An 11,232-nucleotide genomic window follows, 5' to 3' on the forward strand; every position below is an offset into this window, starting at 1 on the left:
GAGACAGGGTTTCTCTGAATAGCCCTGGCTGTCCTGGAACTCACTTTGTAGACCAGGCTGGCCTCGAACTCAGAAATCCACCTGCCTCTGCCTCCCTAGTGCTGGGATTAAAGGTGTGTGCCACCACGTCTGGCCTGCTCTCACACATTTTCAAGGAAACTTTTCTTTGCAATAAACAATACCATTATAAAAAGCCAAAAACATTCAAAACATAGATTTGTGGATCCTAACCCCTATAAATATATTTACAAAACACTCTTTTTGCCCAAGGTCATTGTTCATTGTTGAAAGAGAGGGTAGAGGTGCAGAAAGACTTTTTTCAAGCTGGAAAATTAAGCAGTTTACAGTAAGACTTTGTCCTTTAGTAATGTCAGAAGTTAAATCCATAAATCTTACTAAAATAATTTTCTAAACATGAGCAGAACACACATGGAAGCAGTGCTAAGAGGAAAACTTATAGCTCTGAATGGCTCCAAAAAGAAACTAGAGAGAACATACACTACCAGCTTAACAGCACACCTGAAAGTTCTACAACAAAAAGAAGGTAATACATCCATGGGGAGTATTGGGCAGGAAATAATGAAACTCGGGGCTGAAATCAACCAAGTAGAAACAGAAAGGACTATACAAAGAATCAATAAAACTAGGAGCTGTTTCTTCGGGACAATCAACAAGACGGATAAACCCTTAGCCAGACTAATGAGAGGGCACAGAGACTGTATCTAAATTATCAAGATTAGAAATGAAAAGGGAGCTATAACAACAGAAACTGAAGAAATTCAAAAACTCATCAGATCCTACTAAAAAAGCCTATATTCAACAATGCTGGAAAATCTGGATGAAATGGACAATTTTCTAGACTGATATCAAATACCTAAGATAAATCAGGATGAGATAAACTACCTAAACAGTCCCATAACACCTGAAGAAATGGAAGCAGACATTAACAGTCTCCCAACCAAAAAAAGCCCACGACCAGATATGTTTAGTGCAGAATTCTATCAGACTTTCAAAACAAGACCTAATATCAACACTCTTCAGACTATTCCACAAAATAGAAGCAGAAGAAACACTACCCAATTCATTCTATGAAGCCACAGTTACACTGCATATTCTTCCTTGGAAGTGGAACAGAATTCTGTCTAATCAGGAACCCATCACAATTTCCTTTAAGAGAGGACTTCATAAGAGTTTTTTTTTCCTAATTCTATTATGTTTAATGTTCCTAACAGATTTTAAAAACTGATTTAGTGCATATTACTTTTAGTTTCAGAAAACATCTTAAACATTTAAGAGGCATTTAACTATTATACATTATTTTGATGATATAAGAAATATCGATACTGATTTGTATATTTTAAAATAAATTTTATTAGTTTAATAAAAATGTTAAAAACACAATATAAGGCTTATTGGAACATGGAATATTGGAAAGCTTATCTAGATGAAAAGTGCTCAAAAATAACATTCTTTCAAATGTATATATGAACATTTAAAAGAGTGTTATTCTTTGAGCTAAAAGAAAAGATGACTATTTCATATCTACTCTTCTGTCAGGCATCATAAAAATATGCTTTATGTTCAACCATCAGCTTGATTCTTTTTCCTTAGAAATATATGAAAATTATAAAAACTTTTATTAACAGATCTATGAAGTTTTTTTATTTCAACACATATACATTACTACATACTTGGGTATATTGAATGAGCAGATACATTATCTTTGGTATTAGGGTTCTATAGACATTTCTTGTCTTAATGGAATGTTCCAAGTAGTGGGACTGAGCTATTTATGAGATCACTGTGCATGACTTTTAGGTAGAAAAGGTGAACAGATTTCTTTGGTCTATCATTTACTAGCTACATAGCTTTTAAAAAGTGGTTGATGATAAATATTACAATTCACTTACTAAGAAATTATGAGATTGTAGCATGACAAACTGGAATAAACATTATGGCAATAATACCTACTATGCACTTGCATGAATTCAAGGAAATAACACATATGAATTTTTTATCTATGCAATATCTAACTTGAGTGGAACATCATTTTGTTAGAGAGAGACAGAGCTACATTATTAGCTACACGTTTTGTAAAATGTAATAATCTAGGTATAATAGAGGTATTGCCAATGTACTCTTGTAGATACATCTTTTCAAATTTGTCATGTGGCTGAACTGACTGATATATTTAAGCCATAAGTTTTTTAAATGTTCAAAGTTAATATCTCAGCTGCTTCCATTTGAAGTTTATTCCACATTTATCATTTATGAAAGTATTAAAATCTTGGCAGTAATTGTGCAATATCTTTTTCAAATGTTATTTTTGAGTCCTTGTTGACATCTAGACAGTTTCCATGTTCCAAGAATCCTCCTATTATATATTAATCTTATTGCATGATATATCATACTGCATTTAAGATTTTATCTCTTCAGGCTGGAGAGATGGCTCACTGACTGGTCTTCCAGAGGTCCTGAATTCAATTCCCAGCAACCACATGGTGGCTCACAACCATCTGTAAAAATGGGATCTGATGCTGTCTTCTGCTCTGTCTGAAGTCTGCAACGGTGTAACCATATACATAAAATAAGTAAAGCTCTTTTAAAGCTCTCTTTTCCCCATTTCTCTTTCTGCTACTACCTTGCCCCTCTCTCTCTCAATAAACTCATGTGGAACTGTTAAAAAAAAGATTTTATCTCTTCAAATCTCTAATTCCATTTCTTTCTTTTTTTCTTTACTTTTCTTTTTTTTTTTTTTGTTTTTTTGTTTTTGTTTTTGTTTTTTTTGTTTGTTTGTTTTGTTTTTTGAGACAGGTTTTCTCTGTGTAGCCTTGGCTGTCCTGGAACTCACTTTGTAGACCAGGCTGGCCTTGAACTCAGAAATCTGCCTGCTTCTGCCTCCCAAGTGCTGGGATCAAAGGCATGTGCCACCACGCCTGGCTTTCCATTTCTGTATTAGATTACTATATCTTTAAGGGTAAATATTTTAAAGTGTCTAACAGTGCTATTCTGCCTTACCTGCTTTCATCACCCAGAGTTTTCAAGAAGCCTACCATTACAATTCATTCATTTTCTATTATACCGTTGTAGTGTTCTGACTGAATTTGACACTCTTCACTCAGACCACATTGTCATGGGGGACAGAGTCCTGCACAACATGAGTTTTTTTCCAATACTAGGACTATCCTGAGAACATAATAAATAGTGAGCAATTGTCTGTTGAAAGGAACATGCCATAGTTTGTATAAGGTTAGTTATCAAGGATACATGGGCTAAATTCCAATGTAATGGTATTAAAAAGTGTTGGGACCAAGCAAAAGTGAGACCCAGAGGTAAAGGTTCACACCTTCAGAAGCCATGCCATGCTATTTTGTATGATTAGTCTCCACACATTTTGGGGCTGCTTCACTCTCATATGTGTCCACCATTTTACTCCATCCAAACAAAGTGCCTGACGGATGTAGCCATGAAAGCTTGGACTTGTGAGGCTTAAAAAAAATGGGTCCAAATGAAACCCCTTTTCTTTTCTTTAATTTAATTTTATTTGTAATTCATCTTTTATACTCCAGATTCCATTCCCCACTCCTCCCCTCCCACCCTCCACATGTTCCACATCCCACATCTCCTCACCACCATACCCTACCTTCCACCCCATCTGTCCTCTAAACTTCCTAGAGCCTCCAGTCTCTTGAGGGTTAGGTCCATCATCTCTGAATGAACATAGACCTGGAAGTCCTCTACTGTATGTGTGTTGGGGGTGTCAAATCAGTTGGTGTATGCTGTCTGTTTTATGGTCAGGATCTCAGGGGTCCAGATTAATTAAGACTGCTCTTCCTCCTACAGGATCTCCCTTCTCCTTAAATTATTTCAGCCTTCCTTAATTCAACAACAGGGGTCAGCTGCTTCTTTCCATTGGTTGGGTGCAAATATCTGCATCTGACTCTTTCAGCTAAATAATGTAACTGGTCTCAGATAAATTTGTAGCAACACAAAATATAATGTCAAAACAAACATAAGTCTTCTGTTTATTGGAAAATATCTTTTAAACAAAATGTTTAATATATTTTAATTAACATATCCCATCACTTTCCTCCTTCCCTTTCTTCCCTCCAGCCTTTCTCCCCATATATCAATATATGTGTGTGTATATATATATATATATATATATATATATATATATATATATATGCATTTGCTTATTATTTGCTGTCTATGGTTTCAATGCTGACTAGTTTGTATTGAATAACCAACAACCTGGCTCATTATGGGCAAGGCAAATTCTCCCTGTCTCACCAGTCATTAGTTGGCTAGGTACAGAACTGTGTAAAGTTTGTTCTCTTCTACATTAACTTCTCTGTTAGTACTACCAGTGTTCAGGTCTTGTTTATGAAATCATATGTAGGAGAGAATGTTTTAAGCAGACTTCCTGGTATTTTGGATCTTACAGTCTTTCTAGCCATTCTTCTACAATATTTTCTGAGACATAGATACAGCTTCTCATGATTTGTTGATCATTACATTGTGTCTAGTTGTGGTTTCCATTTTCTGTAAGTAAAATTGGCTTTAATAAGGTGGGGAGTCTATATGTATTTGTTGTTATAAAGTTTAGGCTTAGCATGAAATATGGTATTATGTTGGTTTAACGAAGTAGCAATACTAGATTCTTATCTAAGTCCATGACCCCACTATCCTTGGGAAGTTTGGCATGATTTCCCTTCTGTCAAGTGCACCTAAAGTCCAATTATATAGCTGTTGTGTAAACCAACAAATGAGTACCACTTATTATACCTTTATGAATATCTTGCCACACTAGTCATTACTGTTCTTCATAGGCATTGTAGCTGGATATAGTTATTATTTGCTTCCCTTGCTTGTCAGAAAGGTATTTTTTGGTTTCACGGAAGTTGAATAGAAGAAAGAGGATTTCAGGTTAGATACAATTCAAATAATCGACACCACTGTTTTCAGTGTGTGGTGTCTGTAGAAATAAATGGTTACCTTCAACTTCTGAGAGGCAACAAATAGCAAAAGTAAGAGCCTATATTGTTTTGGAACTTATTTGCCCTACTCTTGCTACCATCTTAAAAGAAGGATTCTTGTGACTGATATTGGAGTATTTGTTATATTATACTTCTCATGGGGGTATAGTTCTTGCAGAGAGTATTGTCAGCCCAAGTGGTACATATGCATGCATGCATGTATATTAGTGTGCGTGCATGTATGTGTGTGCGTGTGTGTGTTAGACTTTGGGCCTGGTCTTCAGATAAGTGTCTAGGATGGAGCAGTGAACAAAAATCAGAAAACTTTTTGTTTTATATTCTTCTGACAAAGTTGAAGATTTAAAGTACACAAACCCTAAAATATGGTAGTGTACAGTGGATTAAATCAAATACTAAATATTAACCCCTAGCCAAGGCTTACTTAGAAAGACCTTCAGTGAGTTGAAAAAGCATAGCAGTGGGAGGTGGCTAGAGGTCAGGAGGTATAAAATGTAGAGGATCAGTGCAGCATCCTGGCATACTTGTGAGTGCAGTGAAGCCTTTGGGCTGTTCAGGAAAGAGTGATATTACTCCATTTCTCTTAAGATAAAGAAGTCTGTGAAAACTTAGGTGATCCTATAAAGTGCAATGCATAAATATATTAAGTAATCATTTCCATTGTTTTGCTACATTTTACTGATGTGAAATACATACAAATTAATGCTACCTTTGCTACAGATGGGACATTTTCATGAATAAAGCAACTAGTAAACTTCAGTAACATGTTATCAAGAATATCCATTACAAAATAGTTATGCGATTCAATAGGAATCAGCAATTATCAGTGTTAGTAGCCTCTCATCTCTGAATATTTTTTAGGAAGCAGGAACCCAAAATAGGATTTTTCTGTGTACTTTACCTAATGTTCTTGAATAGCAAGCTCAATGAACATCCGGTTTGCTAAATATATCCAGCAGCTCTTTCTCTGATGCAAACAGCCTACTCACTTTGATAAAATCTTTCAGCTTGCATGACTTTGTTTAAAAATATATTGGCTTGAAATTTTCAGCTGCTACCTAGGTTTAAAACTACATTTTTCTTAACATGAATACAGTTAGGAAAGGTATAAGCCAAAAACATTTCAAATTGAAAGAGAAATTAATTTAAACCAAGATGTTTAGGAGAATTTGTAAGCTTTAAGCACTCACTTTGTGCCACATGCCTTTAAGGAGTGTTATTACCCTATTTAAAGAACAATCCAGAAGTAAAAGAAAAGCTACAGTGCCTAGGAGTATAGCTGCTTTTGTTTTCATGTGAGTATATTATGAGATGAGAATATTAAGAACAAAAAGGATTCAGAATGTTCTGTTCCTTTTCTATGACAATTGGTCAAAATAGGTTACTTTTCTTAATTTTATTGTTAATAGCTTGGTGTTAAAGCCTTTGGATGATGTCAAACAGGGCGTGCTAGACTGTTTTTGGTAATAAAAATTTATATTCAGATAATTGTACATTGAGAGCCCACACATGATTACCAGTTTACCAGTAATATTTGACAGTTTATGCAAAGGGTCCTGAACCTTGACAGCAGCACAGTTGAGAAATACTCCAGTTCAGCCACAAAGCAGGATCAAGTCCTTACTTTTAATAGCAACATTCATTTCCTGACTATATATCCAGCATGTTCTTCATTTCTGTAATTTCTTCATCTTAAGAATAGTATGTAAAAAGAAGCATACAGGATATAATTTGGGGGATATTTGCCCTTTCACGTACCATAGCTCTCTGGAGATTTGTGGATGTTGGCATCCACTCACTGCTTTATATTAGTGGCCATGGGTTTACCATCTATTAAACTCAGACTGTTGTAATAAATCTCACCTGATTTCAGTTTCTGACTGTAACAATTAAAGCTGACATAAACAGTCAAGCAGGGGGTTGTCTGTTCTCGGGTCTTTAGAATCAATATGAGAAATATGGCTCCTGGGTTGTATGATCACAAAAACTTATTTTGGTATTAGTTTTTCAGAGAAACTTGTCAAACTGCTTTCCAGAGACACTGTGCTATTTTACTTCCTAGCAGTATTGCCTGATTTTATGAATGCTTAGAAATGTCCTGTTTTTATCTTGGTCCTTCTCTTAAGAGGAGTGATATCTCATTATGGTTTTAATGTGCATTCCCTGCTGGGTAACACTTTTGAAGTTCTCTCTCTCTCTCTCTCTCTCTCTCTCTCTCTCTCTCTCTCTCTCTCTCTCTGTGTGTGTGTGTGTTTAATTTTGGTATCAGTATATTACCATTGCTTAAATTTCTCATCAGAATGTTGCTCATACTAAAACTAGAGGTTGTGTATTTGCAAGGTATTGCTTTGTTCTGTTAATTTGATACAAGCTAATGTCACCTTTGAAGAAAGAACCTTAACTGAAAAACTTGCTTCTACCAGATTGCCTAGGCAAAGTCTGTGGAGGCATTTTATTCTAAGGATCGATGTGGGTGGGCGTGTTCATCCCATTGTGGGCAGTGCCACTCTTGAGCAAGAGTTCATGGGATGTATATGAACACAAGTAGAGCAAGCAATGGCAAGCAAGTCAGTAAGCCCTGTTCCTTCAAAGTCTCTGCTTCAGTTCCATCTACCAGGGTCCTGCTCTCAGAGAGTACTATTGTGCTTGCCTTTTGGCTATGTTGCTTAAATTGGAGTTGGACAACTGGAATTCGTCAACTATTTGCTTTTTCGAATTTTTATTTATTTTAGGAAGTAATAGTTTGTTGAATGTGTAGGTGAAAATAATTCCTAACTTGTAGCTTGATTTTGTTTGTTTGTTCATTATAATCCTCTCAATTAGGTCTTGAGCAAGGCAATTGTTAATTTTTTAATAAAGCTACACTCACCAATTTTCTCCTCTATGCATTTCACTATTGATGGCCCTACAGGACAAAAATTCTTTTGTATTTGCTTTATAATTCTATATAGTTGCTTGTTATAAATGGAAATATCAATCTTACATTTTCTGTGTAAAGCCACTGGTTTGTGTGTGTCTTTTGTTGTTGTTTGTTTGTTTGTTTGTTTGTTTTGCTTCGCTTTTTGTTTGCGGTTGTTTTTAATCTCCTCCCTTTGATACTCACATTCTCTGGCATTATTTGTTGAAAGGAATGTTACTTCCGCTAAACTGCTTACCATATTTGCCAAAAATCAAGAGAATGTGAGAAATTTCCTCTGATTATTGGCTCTGGTCCACTGGTGTCCATGTCTGAACACCTGCCAGAAGCAAGCATCATTTATTGCAGTGTCAAGAGTGAGCAAATCTGAAACCAAAAAACATGATTTTATGCTGTTTTTCAAAATTATTTTGTGTTCTGATTATTTCACTTTTTTACTCACATACATTTTAGGATAATATTGCCTATGTATACAAAAACCTATATACTGTCAGATTTTTATTCAAATTCTTCAATTTCTGAGTAATTTTAATCACCAAGGGTTTTTTTGTATGTTTTTTTGCTATTCACAAATCTTCACTGTTAAAAGATATCTGATATGTGTATGTGTTTGTCAAGACTCCTACTCCATGCATGAATTCACTGAATTTTCAGAAACATTGCCACAGATTCCAGGAGATTTTCTCTTGAGACAATCATCATTTCTAAAAGGAACAACTTAATTTCATTTCCTATAAGTGTTTCTTCTGTTACTGTTGCTTCCTGTTATGGTGCCTACAATATCTAGTATGTTGGTGTATATAATGGGAAGATGGCATAGAATCTTCATGTTTGGTATTTAGTAGAAGAGTATTAAATTTTTCAGTCTCAACTGCTACTCCTGTATTGTTTTTTTTTTTTGCAGATACTATTATCCAATTGAGCAAATCTCCTTTGAGTTGCCATTATTGATATGATCAAGTAATAAGCTGTATTACATTAACTGATTTTCAAACATAAAAGGCCAACCCTTCACCTACATCTTTTTTAGTTTTTTTTTTTTTTTAAGTTGGTTCTTTGTGAATTGCACATCATACAGCTCTGTCTTACTCATATCTCCCTCTCCTCACACCTGTATCCACCTTTTACTCTTGCAACTCCATAAAGAAAAAAAAATCTTGTTGTGGAAGCTGGAGTGTGTCACAGTGTGTCCCACACTGAACCTTTCTGTCCACAACTCTTTGCTTGCAAATATTCATTTCAATGACTTGTGGGCCTGGCAAGAGGACTCTGGCTTCTGTTATGCTATCAACACTGAAACCTTCCTGGAAAACCTCTCAGGTATCCCACTGTTACTATTTGCCATGAAAATTTTGTAGTTTTAGATCTATAGGACCAGCCATTTTCATGCACTTGAGCATCAATGAAGTAGATGTTGGGATAGGTCAGTTCAAAGCCCTGGATCTGGGTGTGAGAGTTTTTGAGTTGTTCAGCCCACTGGTTTTCCCACTCTCAGGCTCTCAGGGCTGACTCTCCAGTAACCTCAACATCCAGCATCAGCTCTATTGTGATCCCTTGGTGAGGTGTAGGGCCAGATCTCTGGAATACTGCAACAGGGGAGGGACAGGACCAACTCTCTTGCTCTGCTGTCCTTGAGGCCAACTCTCTTGCCTGTCCTAGGTGGGAAGGAATTGGGGGGGGGGTTGTCTCTTCCTCATCCATGTCATCTCACTGCAGACAAGTGGTAGGGCCTATGTTCATACCCTCTGGGCTGGCTATCCTGTTCCCCTTGCCCCCTAGGGTCATCTCCACTTCGATGTCTAATCTACTCACCCAAGTGCTGCAGGTGGTGAAGGGGCAGAGCCATTTCTCCTGCTCTCATGACCACAGTGTCAGGTCTCCAGGTTGCTGCAGGTGGTAAAGGGGGAGGGGGAATGAAGATCTGTGTCTTCACAGATCTCATCTGTGTTCATACTACCAAACAAGAGAGAAGTGATAGAACTAGTTGTCTCATGTTATCCTCAGGGTAGCTCACCAGCAGCTCTTGCAATGTGCAGGGCACAGTCTCCCAAGTATTGCAAATGGCTAGGATGTGAGTCAGCACTACTGCCTTCATGCCCGTAGGGCCAGATCTCCCACGAGGCCCAGGTAAGGGGTGGTGGCAGCTCTGCACAGCTTTCAGACATCAACATGTCCCTGAGAAGCAGTCAAGATCTTTTGTGGTAACATAACCCTGCTCCTGGGCCATGGTCTCAGACATGGCTCTAAGGGCAGCAGAGGCCAGATCCCCATCATGGTCCCAGGTGGCACCACAGTCCCTCACTACCCTCAAGTCTCCAGTTCTGCCTCTCTTCATTGTACCCACATCTTCTTTTTCTCTTTCTCTCTCATTTCTCCACCACTTACTTGCTCTTCTTAGTGGCACCTGGGTCTCTGATGGGATGGTCTGAGGTCCTCTCAGGAGTGGTCTCAGAAGTGCTATTCCCTGCTCATACATATGGCAAAGGTCATCTTGGCCATCGTCTGCCCCCCACTCCTAGGCTTGTGAGGTGTCAGTGGACTGGTGGTTATCTCAGGCTAGCACCCTGTTCCAGGCCCCTGGCACCTGTGTGGTGGTAGTCTCATGTTCACATTTTGTCCAGCCCATGGGAGTGACTCTTTCAAATGTTTTCTATATCAGGCTCATTCCAGCCTGGTGCCCAACATCCCAGGTAGGGTTCTTCTAGTCTCCAAAGTGGCCCCTGTCCTGGGAGCCCATCCAGTCCTCCATGGTATCAGACTGGTGGATGCTTCAGGATAGCTTCCTGACCTTGCCTCTGGAGCGAGAATGATGGTAATTTCAGGCTTGCTCTTTTTCAGGGAATGTTAGGATACTAGTCATTTAGATGTTTATAGGTTAAATCAATGAGCATTAGACATAGCCCCTCTCTTCTCTGAAGTTTAGTAATGCACTCATGACACACCAGCAATGCATCTAAGGGTAGAGGTAGATAATATTTGCTTGAGTTCAACATTACCCTCTTTTCCTTGAAGGCAATGAGATGAGTGTTACAGATTCTGTTCTAGTCTCAGAGATCCCTGTAGTTTTCAATTTTGTTTTAAAGGAGTCTTTTTTTTTCTTTTTTCCTGTTCAGACTGGGTAGTCTCCATGTTTCTATTACATAATTCACAGAATATTCCATAACTTTTTCTTATTAATTTTTGGCTGTGTATTTTAACTCCAAAATTTCTTTTTTTGGATTTTTTATTAGATATTTTATTTATTTCCATTTATTTTTTAATTTTTTATTAGATATTTGCTTTATTTGCATTTCAAATGCTATCCTGAAAGTTCCCTAT

The 11,232-nt window shown here is 37.3% G+C and overlaps 1 protein-coding gene and 1 pseudogene across 9 annotated transcripts in view; one reads left to right on the plus strand and one right to left on the minus strand.

Annotated features, from left to right (window-relative positions):
* Nucleotides 1-11,232, plus strand: part of Grm5 (glutamate metabotropic receptor 5) — a 477,051-nt gene that overhangs the window by 63,985 nt on the left and 401,834 nt on the right. The window lies entirely within an intron of this gene.
* LOC115062961 lies at nucleotides 10,755-10,878 on the minus strand (annotated as a pseudogene).

Source organism: Mus pahari, chromosome 1, assembly GCF_900095145.1.
Source record: "Mus pahari chromosome 1, PAHARI_EIJ_v1.1, whole genome shotgun sequence".
Classification (NCBI taxonomy): Eukaryota; Metazoa; Chordata; class Mammalia; order Rodentia; family Muridae; genus Mus; species Mus pahari.